General features: G+C 38.8%; 1 protein-coding gene across 10 annotated transcripts in view; it reads right to left on the bottom strand.

Moving 5' to 3' along the window:
- Positions 1-2087, bottom strand: part of MBNL2 (muscleblind like splicing regulator 2) — a 153686-nt gene extending 151599 nt beyond the window's left edge. For 8 of the 10 annotated variants that reach the window (XM_023621740.2, XM_023621738.2, XM_023621742.2 and 5 more), the window contains exon 1: positions 1723-1980. The gene's annotated coding sequence lies outside the window, so the exon portion shown is untranslated. Of the gene's footprint in view, positions 1-1722 lie in introns of all 10 variants that reach the window. The other 2 variants (XM_023621745.2, XM_023621746.2) reach the window with 2 other exon arrangements.
- Between the last annotated feature and the right edge of the window lie 16284 nt (positions 2088-18371).

Here is an 18371-nt window from a genome sequence, read left to right as displayed (position 1 = left end):
GGTGGCATAACCTGGATCCTAAATAGTGGCTCTGGGGAAACTGGGAATGGGGCCATAGGGACTGTCCACCCAGGTGGCAGTGCCGGGCAGCACCAAGGGGAAGTTGGGCCAGAAGCAAAGCCGTGCTCCGCTCCCCGCTGCTTTCTTGCCAGCAAAGCCAGAACCCTGCAGAAAACCTGCTCTGACCCGCCCGATGTGAGGCAGGTAGGAGAAGATGCCCTATTTATGCTGGAGATCGGTTTAAGGTTTAGAAAGGACTGGCTAAAATATGAAGACATAGCTCAAGACCTGCCAAGTGAGAGTTACAATGTTCCTGGCCAGGACATAAAGAAATATTCCTCTCCGTGAGCCTGAATAAAAGAACACACAGCAGAAATAGTTGGGAGATGACGTCAGAAGTTCTGGGCTAGTGTCCTGCACTTCTCCTTGAAAGTAAAAACAGTGGGTCTAGAAGAATCTACGTGGCATTGCCCTTATTTAAATGAGTACTCTACTGCTCCTCACAAAACAGGCAGGATGGCCAAAGAAACTTCATTTTATTTAAAGATTATAAGAATGTCTTCTTTTTAAAAAAACTTTTATTGTCCCCAAAATGCACATATTACCCAATTAACAAATATGTTTCCACTTAACCTTTGTCTCTTAAAAGGACAGTAATGTTTCTTGAAGAACATTCACGGTGGTGGTTAGGCAAGTCAGATTTTTTTCTTCGCTTCAGTGCTTGCTAACTATTCTAAAAATGTTACACATTTATTGTAAACACATGCTTCCGAGGCCTAACAAAAAAGCACAGTTTCCTCGTGCCTGGCAGAAATTTAAAACGGAAAAGGGCAGAAAGAATTCTTTAACAAATATATCCTTTCCTTCTCTCAGGCCAAGAGTGTTAAAAATAAATCTTCTCCATCGTTTCTCACTGGTGCTTCTCGGCAAGAAAGTTGATATGGTTCAGCATAGTGAAAACACAGCTTTAAAAGCTAGCCTGCCCTCATTAAATTATTCTGCTGGCTGTGTGTTCTCATTAAAAATGCATAAAGATCAGATAATTGCAGTAAGCGTTATTAACCCAGCTTTACTTTTGAATATAATGGTTCCACTTTTAAGCTGAAACAAAGGCTCAGACATGCCAGAAAAAGAAATGCAAACATTCAAGTACAGTATCGAAAACTTGTCAGGAAGCTGCCTCTTGCTGGCTTGTTAAAAATGTGCTTTTGAAACTCAATTAAAGCCGTGGCATTGTAGCCCTAGGTAGCTCCCTAATTTCTAATAAATAGACATATTTTTTGGCTAAACGTTCGATGGATGATTATTTACCATGAAGTTTTCTTTTCTTAATTACAAGTCTGTTTTCAAATAATAGGATCAATGTAAACTTTATTTATTCAGGAGCTAACTATCACAGTATGAATAATTTCTATAACAAGAAAATAAGAATGCTCCCAAGAATTCAAATGGTTTCTGTTGAATAATAAATGGATCTATTCTTTGAATAAAAACTCATTTTATGCCTCACCCCGAACAGGCGGCATAGATTCAAGCTTTGCCATTTCTTTTTCTCAAATCAAAACGTTACGTAAAACTCCAGGGTCCCCTGCAAGTATTACATTTGAATTAGTGGAATCCAGTTTCCCTGGCTTTCCTAAGCAACACACATGGAATGCAGCACACTGCAGCAAACTCTTTAAACATTCAAAAAAAGGGGGGCGGGGGGAATGATTCTCCTACCTTGTTTAGCTCTGCCTTTCCTTCCCTTTTACAGTAACCCCAGGAACATCTGGCAGAATCAAGCGGCCGAGGCTTCTCCGCTGCATCATGAGGAAGAAATTTCCATGTAAATAGTTCTCATTCCCTGTTTATTGTACTCTGAGAGCCGTCTGCCGTATCTGGAAAATTTTGCCTTCAGATGATGAAGCAAAGACAGTCTAAACTCTGTTGCTGTAAGCTGCAGCCCTTCCTTCCGACAAATCCCTCCCAGCCACGGGCAGCCAATCCCCAGCCAGCTCGTCAGCCCTATTCGTCTGAAACTGGCCCTAATAGGATGACTGACACAGCAACACAGCACTTGCAGTGTGTGAAAACAGTGCATCCATACTGATGAAAGAGGAATTTCCCTCTCAGAAGAAAGCAATCAGAGCACCAAGACAAAGTAGCACGTAATTGGCAGAGCAGAGAGGGGTAGCTTGAGAAAACACCCTTTAAGACAGGCAGCCCAAAGCTTGTGGCTGCCCTACAAATACTTTTGAAAATACAACGCTCTGTATATTCAAAAGAAATCCAGGTTGTATATGAAAGTGAAGTCATTATCCCATTTGACAAAGCATATATATATATATATGTGTATATATATATATATATGTATATATACATATATATTAAAGGAAAAACAATTCAATGTCTGCCATGGAAATTAATACCTTACAGAACGTTTATGTGTGATTTCCATTAGTGAGGCAGAATGTATTAGCCAAGTACACACTCAAAATCAAAACATGCTTGTACCTCTAGCACACAGTTTTCCTCTATAACATCTGTTATTGCTGGGGCTAATTACTGTAGCCCATATATCTTTCATCAATGTTTTCAGACCCACTGGGATTTTAATTAGGGAATTCTGAACAATGAAATTGATATCTCTACATTACCATTTTGCCTTCTTGGCAGGCACCCATGAGAAGGTTAGGTGTGCCTTAGCCTAATCCTAAAGTACGTTAGGTGCCGTTTGATAAATACTGTGCTTTGGTCCATCTTGTCATTAATGAAGCAATGATTACAGGATGATGTTTACTGCTGAATACACACGCACCTGGCACATGATCCAAGGGCGCGCCATCAGGTTCCACTCCACACAGCGTGATCTACGAGGTGCTGAAGTTTCCTGAGATAAAGCAGGAAAAGGAATGGAAAGGTTAGTGAGGGTTATTCATTTTTTTCCCAGTCAACGGTACTCCTACGTGCTTTGAAAAAAAACGTGGCATTTGGGAAACACAAAAAGCATACATTTTCCTTCCACTACACACAACATTTTGAATAAAAAAAATTACGTGTCATGATTATGTGACTGGACCAAAGCAGGGACAGAGTCCCATTCATTTGAAAGGTTGAACTCAACGCACTATTGTTTATAAACAACTGTGCGATGAATCTGTAATGAAGTAAGAGTTGGGGTGGAATGCAATGGTTTCTTTTGATTTTTGCCAATTGCATTTTAAAAACACAGTGTTTAATATGATTTGTAGGCTATTTCTTCAATAGAATACCATGCTTTAGTCCCCTCCAATTTTATACTTACAATGCTTTTTTTCATCCCAGTGTAAATCCGTCATATATCATAACTTGTAGGTTTTCATCTACTGTAATTTTTTTGGAAATTTAAATGATCTCTGTGGTCCAAGAGGTAGAAAATTATTTTTAAATATTAATACACTTAACGTTATACCGCATGTAAATGGACGATCACAGGTTTATGAAGCTACTCTTCCTGATCTCCCGTTAATTTTGGTCTTGAAACTACAATTCCTTTAACTTCATTCTCAAAATTTTAGTCATCCTTGACTCATTCACCCATTTTCATCCATTGGAACTAAGTCTTGTTGGTTTTTCCTTCTAGGTAGTTCAGAACTCTGACATATTATGTAGATAATACAAATGCTAATAAGTTGGCTTCTGGACTCAAGCTTCTCCATGTTCAAGCTCCCCTGCTGCCAGACTGGTTTTCCTAAGTCATGTAAAGTCATGTTCCTTTCGTATTCAAATTCTTCTCTCTATAAAATCCAAATTACAGACTTTCAAAGTCCTTCATGATCTGGCTCCTCTCTTTCTACTGAACATTTTCTCCACTGTTTTCCTAAATGAACTTTGTGTCATGTTTATTTCTCCTGGACCTGGCTCCTATGTTCCCTCCCCAGACCTGACGCCCAAGAGCTTCACTTGACAAAATCTTACCCAACCTTTAGACCTCAGCTTGTCTTCTCTTTCTTCTGTTATGTCTTCCTTGTTCACGTTGTTTTCTCTCATGCTCTCCTTTGAAAGCATTCTGTACTGTTCATTTTACCAGACCTTTAAACCCTTATTGATGAGTTGATCTTCCTGTCTCAGAGGGCTAGGTTTGGGTAATGTATTAATTAAGACAATGTACATGAAACATCTATACAGCGGCTGGCACATGATAAATGCTCACTAAATCATGGCTATTCTTATTGTTAGTTCCACATTGTTCATTGCATTTAGCAAGATGCCATGCACAAACTTGCTGATTTCATGATTCCTGTCTCAAGAATTGACATGATATCCATCCAATTGAACAAGCCAAAAACTGGCAGTTGTTCTTGACCCTCCTCCAACACCCAACCACCATATGAAACCCATTATCAAAGCCTGTCAAGTTTGGCACCCAAATATTTATAAATATTTCACTTTGCTCCATCTCTACCAATGCAGTTTTGTGCAGTGTCTTTCACCATGTGTCTTTCATCATGACATGGAAATAGACTCATTGAAATAGACTCTTAGCTGGTCTCCTGCATATATTCTTGACCCCTTCGATCCCTCTCCTACATGTCTGCCAAAATGAGAATTCAAAAAGGAATTCTGATTATTCCACACTCCTCTGCTTAAACTTTTACTATATACTGAATTATGTACCCCCAAATTCATATGTGGAAGCCATAAGCGTCAGTGTGGTGGTATTTGGAGATGAAGCCTTTGGAAGGTAATTAGGTCATGAGGCTGGGACCCTCATGATGGGATTAGTGTCCTTATAAGAAAAGACATCAGGGACAGAGATATTTTTTCTCTCTCTCAGCCAAGTGAGGACACAGAAAGAAGGCAGTCATCTACAAGCCAGGAAGAGAGACTTTACCAGAACCCAACCATGCTGGTGTGCTAATTTCAGACTTCCAGGGTCCAGAACTACAAGAAAATAAGTTTCTGTTGTTTAAACCACTCAGTCTATATGATATTTTGTTATGGCAGCTTGAGCTGACTACTCTAGCCTTTAAACATCTTTGGGTTGCTTTTAGGAAAAAAATGAAAGTTCTCAACATGGCCTACAAGACGCTGTGTTATCCAGCTTCTGCCTACCTCTCCAGCCTAATCAGAGGCCATTTCTTCAGGGAACTCTTCCCTGATCCCCAAGATGGATTCAGGTCCACCTGTTGTTTTCTCTCACAACCCTGTGCCCTCTAGAGCAGTACTTCTCAAATTTAATGTGCATGGGGAAATCCCCCGAGATCTTGTTAAAATGCACATTCTATCTCAGTAGTTCTTGGGTGAATACTGAGATTCTGCTTTGCTAACAAGCTCCCAGGTGACGCTGATGTGACTGGTCCATGGACTACTCTTTGAGTAGCAAGATTTTATAGATGTTGTTCACTTTATAGCACTTTTTACAGGGTTTAGTGATACATTTATTTGGTTAATTACTTAAGATCTATCTTCTCAACCAGTCTGTCAGTGTCAGACGTCACCATTGCCTCTCCAGCATCTAATCTAGTATGTGCCTGGCATAGGAGAGGAGATGCTCAATAATAAATGTGTGTTGAATTAATGAACTGATCGATACAATGTACTGCAGATCCAAGCTGAACTTTTCTCTTTCCTTTTTCTCCTCCTCCTCTTCCATCCTTTCCTCTTCTTCTTCTCTTTACTTTTCTCTTTCTTTCTCTAATTCAATATTGAAAGTCTCTAAATTCTGGAAAGAAACAATGTTTACTCAAGTCGTGATATGCTAAAAAGGAAGGAGAATGGTTGAGAAACCAAACATAGAACAAATGTCAAAAAGATGAACAACTATGTCAAAGTAAAGGAGGTGGCCAGAGGAATTAAAATGAAAGACACCACCTTCGGATTCATCCAGTAGAAGTTGTCAGTTATCTTTTACAAGTTGATAAATTCAGGATCTATAACTCCAGCCTTTTTCTTCCTTTAGACCCAATTTTTCACTTGAATGTACCAGAGATAACTCATTTTCACCTTGTCCCAAACTAAAATCATTTCTATTCTATTGAAATACATTTCTCTTATGATTCCATTTCAGTGAATGGAAATACTACCTTTGACGCCTTCTTCTCTCACCTGTAACATCCAAATACTCCCAAGTCCTATAAATTCCTCTTTTTCAAATTCATCTACTTCTCTCCATCTTCACTGTGTGTCCCTAATTCAAGCTCCCAAGAGCTTTTGTCTATTCTTCATCTCTCTGCCTCCAATCTTTCCCCTCACCTCTCACTGTATTTACCACACTGCAGTCAAACTCACTTTTTAAAAACACAAATCTTACAATGCCATTACCTGCATAAAGTCACTCAATGACTCCCCATTATCTTCAGGATAAATCCCTTGCCTAATTCTCAAGTATATTCTCTCACCATTCCTCTTGAACTCACTTCCCTCCTACTTCACATCCAGTATTACTAAACCAATTTTAATCTCTAGAATGTGTTATGCCCTTTCTAATTTAGAGCCTGGATTCCTTCTGCATCAAACATCTTTTATTCCTTTCATACTTATCTAACATCCTTCCTTCTGGCAATATTCAGTGTGCACATCACGTCTTCCAAGAGGCCTTCTCTGACCACCATGACTTCCCTGCCACCTTGACATTTTATTTATCATAGCAATTATCATAGTCTAGTATAAATATGTCTTGCTTGTTTATGTGCCTCACTAGTCTTTATGAGAGAAGTGACCATGTCTTTCTTGCTCATCAGTTTATCTCCAGCACATAGAACATGCGGTGATATAATAGCAGATGCTTACTAAATAGTTAATGGTTAAGTGGATAAACTTGAAAATAGCACTAGTAATAAAGTGGCAAACACAAATGCAGGGTTCAAGCAAAAACCTTGATAGTGAAGCCACAGAGACAATGTATGTAGGCTGTACTACATGTATATTTTTTAAAAAGTTAGACTAGAGAAGGGAAAGGAGAAATAATATGAAAGCCAAAAGGCCCAACACAGTTATGAGATCATCTCCTTTGTTGGATATACCAAAGTCAGCCAGCTTAGAGGCAAGGGGAAAATTAATCTTTGGTGATGTTTAAAATGGAGGTGATTTCCATAGAAACAAAGTCTATCTTCAAGTGGAAAAGAATAGGTGTCCTAGAACAGATGGAAGTGTTGACTTTCCAGGAGAGATGTCTAGAGAGGAGGAGAGGTTGTTTACAGCAAGAGAGAAATGAGACAGAAAGATAACTTGCAGGTGGGCCTGATCTGTAACAACTCAGTTTTAGGGCTCATTTTTCTCTCAATGTAATATTTCCAGCCTCTACTTCCCCCACTTAGACCTTTGGTATACATTGTTTTTTATTTTCCTCTAGCTGTTTTATGTATAACCCCTATTAGAAGTCTCTTGAGGACAGAGACCATGTATTAAAATCTTTCTGTATCCTTCACGTTGCCTAGAATGGAGCAGTGCTGAATTGATTTTTGTTGATGGATTTTTGTGTAGAATTCTGGAGAAAATTTGCATACTTTGGAAGAGACTGGTAGTTCTTTTTTTTTTTTTTTTAATATGCGGGTTGTTGAAAATGCAGCAGGAGATAGAAAATTGGTTTTATAACTGTCAGAAAAAGTTGTAGTGTTTTCAATTGAATTTATCACAAGAAAGGTCAACTGGTTCCTAAATTTTCCCTGTAGGTCTAGGGACAGAAGACTCTGGGAAAAATTAGGACTAACATTTCTGGGTTAAAGAGAATAGAATGAAATAAATTGCATAAAGCATGTAAATAAAATGTCTGAGAAACCCTTCACATAGAACTTGGCACATAATAGATGCTTGATGTATGTTGGCTATGACTATTCCTGCTACTGCTATCATCATCATCATCATCATCATCCTTATGTTCTAGAATTCTAGCTAGATTTCACTGAAGAGTGATTACTGTTATGTCAAAAAAGTGATAGTGGACTAAAGTAGAGATTTCCAAACTTTCTTGGTTGGTGGTGCTGTAGATGTTCAGAATTTTTTTCACTGTGCTCCTACACCAAAAATAATTCCTAAAAATACATAATTGTTCCATTTATAAAGTAATTAGGTCCCAACAACTTAGTGTTTCTATTTTAACAACTTCATAGCTGTTTGAAAAGTTAATACAAAGAGCTTAAAAGAAAAAACAGGGGCCGGCTCCATGGCCAAGTAGTTAAGTTCGCGCTCTCCGCTGCGGCGGCCCAGGGTTCGGATCCTGGGCGCGGACATGGCACCGCTCATCAGGCCATGTTGAGGCGGCGTCCCACATCCCACAACTAGAAGGACCTGCAACTAAGATATACAACTATGTACCGGAGGAGTTTGGGAAATAAAGCAGAAAAAAAAAAAAAAAAAGATTGGCAACAGTTGTTAGCCCAGGTGCCAATCCTTAAAAAACAAAAAGATTGGCAACAGTTGTTAGCCTAGGTGCCAAAAAAAACAACACAAAAAAAAAACAAAGAAAAAACAATATTTTTATTTCGTTCTTAAATAACTCCAATTATAGTCATGCACCACATAATGATGTTTTGGTCAATGATGGACCACATCTATGATCGTGGTCCCATAAGATTAGTACCATACAGCCTAGGTGTGTAGTAGGCTATACCATCTAGGTTTGTGTAAATACACTCTATGATGTTCTTACAAAGACAAAATTGCCTAACAACACATTTCTTAGAACATATCCCGTCATTAAGTGACACATGACCGTAGTTATTAATGGATTGTGAGTGCCTATTGGGTACTGCATACCATTCTCAAAGCTTGAACTCAGATTGGAACCACTCCTCTCAATTCTCATTTACAGTTCCACATTGATTTTTGTGCGGTACTCGCTTTTCATCTTAGCAACTGCTGGAAATCCAACTTTGCAAAGATACATGATATCATTGAAAGGAATATAGTGTGATTCTCATATTGACACTGAATTACATTGAATTAGTAGTCTTCACAGTGTCTAAAAAATGTTGAATATTTCTATGCTTCCCTTGGAAATGTAAAATATCCTATGGAAACCTATGAGTACACTGCAGTTTCAAAGCACAGTTCAGGAACCATGACTTTAAAGCAAGAGTTCCAACAGGTTGGCTAACATCAACTGTCCTATTGTTTTCTCTGGTGTGATAGTTGCATCAAGCCTCGTGTCCTGGGGCCCAAAGGCATCTGAAGTTGCAGAAGGAAGGTCTGGTCAGAGGTGACTAGACGTGTCCAGCCCTGAAACTGAGGTTGTTTGAAACCAATCCTTGAGATGTGGATGGAGACTATGATCCTCCAGAATTTCAGAAGCTTGTGGGCCAAAAAGAGAAGAACATGATGAGACAAAGAGGATGCTGAGTGCTGCCCGCTGTTTATGGGGAGGGGAACTTACCAATAACCATTGCCTTTCAAAATGGTGAATTCTGAAAATATGTGCAAAGAGAAAAGAACAATGAGACTTTTTTCAATCGTTACTAGACCACATAAATCTTTTGCAGCTTATCCCCACTCTTCTCCTATGCTAGTTAGGGGATCGCCATGAGTTCCTCATATTTACTGTTATGTTCACTATAAAATGACTATAAAATAAAAAGAAGGAGTATTTTTAGACCCTGTCTCCACTTCTCTATATTAAAGTAGTACTTCTGACAGAGAAGAGAATCCTCCCAACCTAAAATGCTAGAGGCGGCTGGCATGCTCTTCCTCCCATTGGGTTACTTGAAAGATTCTTCCGTCCATTACCTTCTGCCCATCTTCTGACTGAAGGGTCAAGCTGGATAGGAGTCCAGTAGAAATTGGATAGAAGGAGATCTACTCACCTTGCTCTACTTTTCCATAGCACCTACCACCTTTTGTCATAATATATAATCTACTTAATGTTTACTCTTTGTTGTCCATTTCCTCCACTAGAATGTAAGCACCCCAAGGACAGGGGGCTTTTTCTGTTTTGTTCATGGTACACTCTTAGTGCCTATTATGGTACCTGACATATGGGACTGATGATAAATATTTATTAAATAGATGAATAAAGTGTGGAAAGACTGCAATATGGTGTAGGATGAACAGGAAATTGTGTCTAAGACTCAAGGCCAAGCATCAAAGCTAGAGTAGATCTTCCTAAGGGACTTCCAAGGTCATTAGAGCCATGAGTGTGAAAACCAGGGAAGAGTCAAAATCACCAACTGAGAGTGCAACTTTGGCACCACCCAACAGTGTGTGCTATTGCAGAGTTGGGATTTTACGTTTCTGGGATGTTCAATGAGCAGCCCAGATCCCTAGAAAGGGCCTTTAATGAAATGGGAATAACTCTTTTTCAACAGATTCGTAAGTGGGTGAGTTTGAGAAAAAAGAAGATCCTGGTGAGATCGTGGGTGAGCTTCTGTGATGGGGGGAATATGTAAGCTCATTGATTAGAGAAGACATTGTCATCTCTGAGTGAAAATATGGACTGGATATGGGAAACAGATAAAGTGTGGCATGCGTCTAAGTGCGGCTTTGATTACAAGCTTGTATTAAAAAAAAATAAATGCAACTGGTTTTATGTCAGAGGTGGAGGTAGCGGGGTGGGGGATGGGTAAAATGGATCAAAAGGTATAAACTTCTAGTTATGAGAGAGATAAATCTTGGGGATGTAATGTACAGCATGGTGACTAGAGTCAACAATGCTGTATTGTGTATTTGAAAGTTGCTAAGACAGCAGATCTTAAAAGTTCCCATCACAAGAAAAAACATTTGTAACTATATGTGATGATGGGCGTTAACTAAATTTATTGTGGTGATCATTTCACAATATATAGAAATATCAAATCATTATGTTGTATACCTCAAATGAATACAATGCTATATATCAATTATATTTCAATAAAAAAGATTGAAATATGGGAAAAAATCAAATGGTTTTGATTTACTACAACATAGCATTCTTTGATGAAACTCTTTTTAATGCTTTTATTCTTATCTCCATCTCTTTTTGTTTCTCTCAGAGTTGCTACCCTAACTAGATCTACTTTTTCACTCATCTGATTAGGATTTATCAAATACTTGCTATATATTGGTCCTAATTCAGACGTGGAAGATATAAAGATGAGTGAGACACAGACCTGACCCTGAGGAGCTTGAAGAATTACACAGCGATCTCAAAAGTGAGATCTGTGCACACTGGTCACAAAATGTTCCCTAAGAAAAGAAGCCACAGCCAAGTAAGTTCAGGAAATGTTGGAATAACCAACTAAACATACACTTTCACCAAAGGACTTCTCAGAGCTTTTATTCTGGGAACGTGCTTTGTGAATCTCCAAAAAGGGGAATATGGTTTGTCCCGTTTGTGAATTTATTTTACTGCAGATGCTCTTATTCTAAAACCATCTAACTAATTTGGTGTTCTTGCGGATGCATTTTGGGAAACACAAGCCCAGATAAGGTTTGTTTTCTTTCCTGTTCTTTGGGTCATGTCCATATCTGCTTACCTCGTTCAACTTAACATCTTTTATCTGATGCCATCTCTTCTGAGTTTACCAAGATCCTCAACTTTGCTAACAACTTGTGAGGCATCTGCCATGTCTCAATGCTACTTTCTATTCATTTCTTGAACTACAGTTATCTGGACGTCCCTGTGGTTCCAGGATATCTTCACTGGACCAGATCTTCACAGCCCCTCTGCTCAGTCAAATCTTGGAGACCATTTGCCCAGGTTTTTCTGGCCAGCAGAGGGCTCCTGGTGGCTGTGTAGTGACCTATGGGCCTAACTACCCTTCCAAACCTTAATTCTGTCTAAATTCTCTGTTCCAATGAAAATACCAACTTCTGGAAAATGTTACTCATCTCTTTTCTCCACCAAATGCCACTCATGACAAGTGCTGCTTGAGAGTTCTCATGGTCTTGGGGGTTAGGGGGGTGCAGAATAGACAATTTATTTATTAAAGATTTACATAGCAACTACTATGTGTTGAGTACAACACTATCAAATACATGCTATTATTATCCCAATCTTACAGATGAGAAAAGTTACCTGGAGGGTTAAGTAACCTTTCCAGGGCCACACAACTAGGCCAGTGGTGGAGCCCATTTGCCCCAGGCATGCTGGCTTCAGCGTCCATTTTCTTTACCACAACACCACGCTGGTTCTAAATATAGCAGAAAAATCATACAGCAAATTAGAAGGTGTTAAGTGTAAAGGGCAAAAAAGGAAAAGTAGGACAGTCAGGGGAATCAGACAATCTGAGGTGGAGCTGGGCGCTTGCAGCTTAAATTGCATGGGCAAGACAAGGCTCCTTGAGAAAGTGCCCTTTGAGCAGAGATGTGAGGAGGTGAGGAAGTGTGTCATAGGATCTCTGGAGAAGCATGTTCCAAGCAGAATATGCAAACTCCAGGGAGAACTCTGGAGGGCACTCAGGTAGGAGGGACTTCTGTGTTCAACTGCTGTGGCCTCCAGTTTGTCTCTAAGTTCCTTCCCTTGTTTCTTAATAGTATTTCTCAGCTATGCCCTATTCTCTTTGTACTAATGGCATAATCCATATTCAGTTTGGATCAGTTGACAGCCGTAAAATGGTGGCTTCTGTCTTTCTGTCTTCAAACCCAGGACTCCCCTTGCCACCTTCCCTCTGTCAACAGTCATAAGGTGACAGATCTTTCTTTTCACTTCTAGGTGTTTCCCTATCTCCCTTTTCACTAAATTCAAAATACTGCTACCTCTCTTCAAGTTGATTCATCAAACTATGTCATTCTGATATTCATTTAGATCTCAATAGATACTCTTGATAAATTAAAAATTCAAACTTAAATAAAATGTTCTGAATTTTCTTCCAAGGATATGTGTTATGTTTTATAATAAAAATTTTATCATTATTTAAAAAAAATAATTGTGCAAAGAGAAAGCATCTGGCTTTGTTTTATCTGCTACAGAAAAGGGATCATGTCATGGATATATTCTTTACCAGAAATGGGCAATTATTTAGCCTTCCATCTGGATTAGAGAGAAAAACAGGTTCACCTTAGCAACAGCAATCTGATGCTGATGTCACCACCTTGCATCACTTGGTCTCATGTGTTCTTTCTCTAAGATCTCAAACTGGTAAAATCTCAAAGCTTTATAGATCTCGGCATTTAAAAGTCTTAATGAAAAAGGAAGAAATAACCATATTTAAATATTCACTGAGTCATTATAATCTTGAACTCTGTTAGCAGGTCTCTCTTCCACAGCAAACCAAACTGAGAAGTGTTCCTTTTTGACTCACTCCAATTTTTGCCACAGCATTGCCTGCACCCTCGTATCTCTTGAGCAGAGGCCCACAAGCTCCCTCTCTGAGCCCCCAACCTGTCAGATCGCCAGCCTCCCCAACAAGCCTCATCACTTACAAGTGTAATTATTTTATTTTGCAAAGCAGTCCGGTCCTGAGGCGATTATGGTGAGATTACAATCGTGGATCCTAGGGCTGGAAGAAATCTTACTATTCATCTAGATTCTAGTTCCTTATTTGAAGAAAACAGACAGAAACACAATGCTTGGCTTTTATTAAGGACAGAAAAGATTTTAATCCTCTAGAAGTTTGTGGTTCCTCAAAATTTCGGTGACGATTGTCACATGATGTCAGATCATGGTGGGATGCGTGAGAGCATCCCCCCCAGCCACTGCATCCGGCCCCCTCCACTCCCCATGGTCCTCTCCATACATGAAAATTCTGTACACCCAAGTTGCTGAATCACAGTAGCCAGCAATCCTTCCTGCACCAGAAATTAGGCTGAGTCTCCTCCGCTTAGAAGCTTAAAGATTGGCTTTGGTCTCAAAATAAATAACATTTAAAAATTCACAGTTGTGTAGAATCATTTAAGTTACGCTTATTTATAGTAATAAACATTTGCATGTATTGACAGGAAAAATTCGCTATCAATGAATAGAAAACTATCCACACACATATGACACTTTGGCGAAACCAGGCTCTCAGCTTTCAAAACCGCGAGCTGTGCAGCGAAGACAAAGACTTCCTTCATGAGCTTTCATCACACATTAAGCGGCATGTTCCAAAAGTAATTTTAAAAGTTCTCAATTTGCTGGATCCCTGACTAAGAAGCACAGATGATATTTTTAATCTATTTTAATCTTAAAGTTATTTTTAACATAATTAAGCATTTATAACTTTGCTTTATATATACTTTGAGTTATATAATATCGCTGAGCTAATAATTTGGACACACTTTTGAAAAGTTCTCTATTCTCAAGATTTCACATTTAAATATAATGAGAAAATTGCCTTTTGGTTAGAAATCAATATCTCCCTTTTACAGGACTTTTTATTACTGAAAATAGCAAAACAAGAGATTCCCAAACTTGTAGAAAAATGTAAATTTTATCAAATGAGCAATTAGAACACATTTTTCATGCTGAATCAACTAATAAGTACTTATTGCCCTAATTAGACTAACTGACACCCAAATACAGATTCTATCATTGTTCTCAGAGGAGACAAAAGAGCTGCCTAATTTATCTTTATGTCTCCAATATTGGAAAGATTATTATTAAGCATTCATTGCACACTCTCTTTTCAAAAGCACTTTTTAGTAATTTATCAATTTATAGTCAATCTGGGAGGTCACTTTCTTGACCTTCACTTTACAAATAGAGAAACTGAGGCACAGAAGGTTGAGGACTTTGTCCTGGGTCTCTTAAAGAACCTTGTGGCTGAGGTGGATGATGGACCCAGATTCTGTGTAAAATGTAGGCCCCTCCCCACACAGGTCCTCAGACACGGTCTAATCCTGAAACTTGAGCAAAGGTGCATACTCTTTCGACATGTCTGGGTGAGGAGTTGGCAGTGACATTTTGGTGGGTTCTCTTGTTCACACAGAGGAAAACAATAAGAGGAGAGATTGTCTTGGAAACATGGAAATATGGAGAACTTCCTGCAATGTCCTAAAGGATATACAGAGGCTAATTTAAAAATTCATAATTACATTACCCAAATCATATCTTTATGCATTTTGAATTAATTTCTTAGGTGCTTTTAGTAGCTTGGTGGCCTATTTGATTTTTTTGTCCCTACTTTTAAGAACTCTGCCTAGGGGCTGGCCACCGTGACCAAGTGGTTAAGTTCATGCGCTCTGCTTCGGCGGCCCAGAGTTTCGCTGGTTTGGATCCTGGGTGTGGACATGGCACCGCTCATCAGGCCATGCTGAGGCGGCGTCCCACATGGCACAACCAGAAAGACCTACAACTAGAATGTACAACTATGTACTGAGGGGTTTGGGGGACAAAGAAAAGAAAAAATAAAAAAAGAAGATTGGCAACAGATGTTAGCTCATAAAGAACCCTACCCAATGAACGAACCAGCTAAAGCTTGATAGACCAAAATAATACTTTGTAAGAACGTATTTCCAGTCAGTTTACGTAGTCACTGAGCTTAATGTCCAGGGCCACTGTGTGTGACCAGGGAGGTTATGCGTGGCACATCTCCAGGGCATTATTCAGGTCATAGTCAACATTCTACAGTCACCGTTCTTGAAATATGTGCACCCCTGGAGTTGTGTAATGCACAACCTGGTCAACTATACATGTCTGTCCAATCAATATCTTCAGATTAAGATTATGGTGGGTAGATATTAATAGGGGCTGGTCACAGATTTACTACTTGTAGATAGTCTTTGTGTTTGTCCTCTGACTTTTCTAGTCTTCTGTAAATCTTGTCATTATTTTCTCAAATATTTTTCAAGTCCCTGACCCATATACATCTATAAATGAGACTTCTCTACACTGCCCCTAATAGCCAAAGACTAGTAACTAGGGTTTTGATATCCCAGGAGATTGACACGATAAATCCCTGAATCAGCTTTTACTTCTAGAGTTCTAGGAACAATCTAGTTCTGTTGGACAATCTAGGCCAGGCTGCAGCTTCCTCAAAAGGCTCGAGTTCCAGCTTGATCAAAGAATCAGAGGTGTGAGGCCGGTCTCATTGCCCAACTCCCTAAGTCACAGAAACAATTCCAAGGACTGAGTCCTACGTTTATTGATTGGTGCTACCAGAGTCCAAAACTTTCCCCCACTTTTTTCCTGATAAATACAAGTCCTGCAAGATGATCTGGGACAATACAAAAGGATTCTCTTTTATATTTGTTGGGGAAACACTGCATACTACATTGTTCAATTGGAGATTCACACAGTGCACTAGCTTATTAAAGACTCTGAGAAGTCCTGCAAGAAATAAATCTGTTTAATTTTTCTTATTCTTAAACTCATGTATTTACCTTTGGTAACTCCTAATAATATCAATATTGCACTTTGGGAAATGCAAATATACAGAAAAGCAAGTTCTACAAACAATGCTTCTCTACATGATTTAAGACTCTTTCCTGATTTCACCCCCATTCGTTAGCTAGTTTTTAGCACCCAAAAAAGTGTACAAAGAACAACTTTGACCATTTACAGGTTTTCCTGAGCACTTCATAGGTTTTCACTGTATAATGAGTTAAACTTCACAACAGCCAGCATGCAGGAAAGAGAAGGAGGGATCCAGGGCACTATGGAGACAGAGGTGAGTAGAGGGAAAGGAGCCACAGATGGGTGACAAAGGGAACTGGAGGAAGGTAAGCCTGTTACTTGGCCCTGATTTATTAAACCCATCTTAGATATGGGAAAACTGAGGCTTAGATGAGTTAAATAACTTGCCCTAGTTCACACTAGCAGCTTGGTGAACAGCTTTAACCTGAACCCATATTGCCAACTCCAGATCCTGTGCTTTCACTTCATTACATTTGGCGTAATATCACACCATTGTTAATATTGCTCCTATGAGAAAGGTGTCATGGTATAGTGTTGAGTGTAGGCTCCACCTGGTTCTCAAGTTCAACTCCCATCTCTCCCATTGATTAGCATGTGACTTTGCCTGGGGTCCCTTGTACCTAGGATTCCTTGTCTCTGCAGTGGGAATAGTAATCCTCATAGGATTATCAAGAAGATTAAAGGAGTTGGTGTTCAGAAAATACTTTGAATACTTCCTAGCAATATTCAAATAGATACTCAATAGATGTTGCCAATTACTATTATTACTACTATTCATGGCTTAATTCTCACATTTTCCAAGTTTCACAGCCAAGGCCAGGCTATCAACTATCAGGGACCACTGGAATCAATAATAAAATATAATCTCCCTCTCCTTCCTTTCCCATAAAGCTGAAGGAGGGCTAAGAGATCTTAATGTGAAAAATCACACACTTCTTAAGTAGACTGTATGAGATCCTCAGTCACAACGTGGCGACTAAAGAGTGAAAATATTGAGCATGGAAGGAGAAGAGAGACAATATCCACTTGGCTTGTGCTCTGAGGCTCAGAATTGTATGAATCACAACTCAGAATTAAGGGTGATTTTTGCTGGGTCAAATGCTCTCTTGCTGATTCATTACTGAGGATATAGCTGATAGAGAAGAAGGGATGTTTACTGAGAGCTAAAGCCTTGCTATAACTACTCATTGGTTTTTATATTGATTGATTTAATAGCTTTGATCTATAATCTCAAAAACAACTCTGTTTTTTTTCGTAACAGTGGAAATGCTATTAATACTTTCCTGATGAGGTAGACTGAGCATTTTACATGAGTTAGAAACAAAGGAAAATAAATGTAAACTATTTTCCACTATTCCCAGTATTTCTCCCTTTGTGTTGTCTTTTTCTTAAGTTTGATTAAATTTAGAATTAAATTTGACATTGGTAGTGCATTTAATGCCTCAATATATTTTGATGACACATTACTGCAGCACAGAGATGAATTTCGTATTCTATTCGGGTCAGCTATGTAAATCAACAACATTAATGAGCTTTATTAAATCATCTTAGTAAAAGCTCCACTGTCTTAACTGTTTACTTCAATCTACATCCTACAAAAAACAGCTGTCACTTTCTGATGATCTTATTCTAAGTGAGGATTTTCTTCTTACAATAGGAAAATTGATACAGGTTGTAATCCAACAGAAATGTCATATTTAGAGTCTTTAAAAGAGATGCTGTGTTATAAAATGCAGGACTCATAGATCCCAACTTATTGTTAAGAGAGAACATTGGTGAAGACAAGAGTTCAAGGAGAACACTGCGCTTCTGTCATTTACTTTGTATGCAGAACACTACTCTGCAGCAACCGTTGAATTACTTTATAGACAACTGCATTGACTTGGGGACTCAGCATCTGGAAATTCTGGGGAGTCAGGCTGAAGTAGGATGAGCTACAACCCTCCTACTCCCTCAGAAAGGAAAGGGTTCCTAAATAACTTGATACGTCATTCAGCTGCTACATAATTTTTAAAAATTTTCAATATTCTTAAGAAAGTATACTTTTTTCCTTCGTTAAACAGTAAATTTAAACAGTTTATGTAAATGAATGCTTCCACAATAAATGAATCTTATATGTTCAAGGAAACAAAGCTAGGAGTCCCTCATATGGTAATACTTT

The sequence above is a fragment of the Equus caballus genome, chromosome 17 (assembly GCF_041296265.1).
Source record: "Equus caballus isolate H_3958 breed thoroughbred chromosome 17, TB-T2T, whole genome shotgun sequence".
NCBI lineage: Eukaryota > Metazoa > Chordata > Mammalia > Perissodactyla > Equidae > Equus > Equus caballus.
Note: the sequence above shows the minus strand (reverse complement) of the source record. Positions and strands in the feature narration are given on the sequence as shown.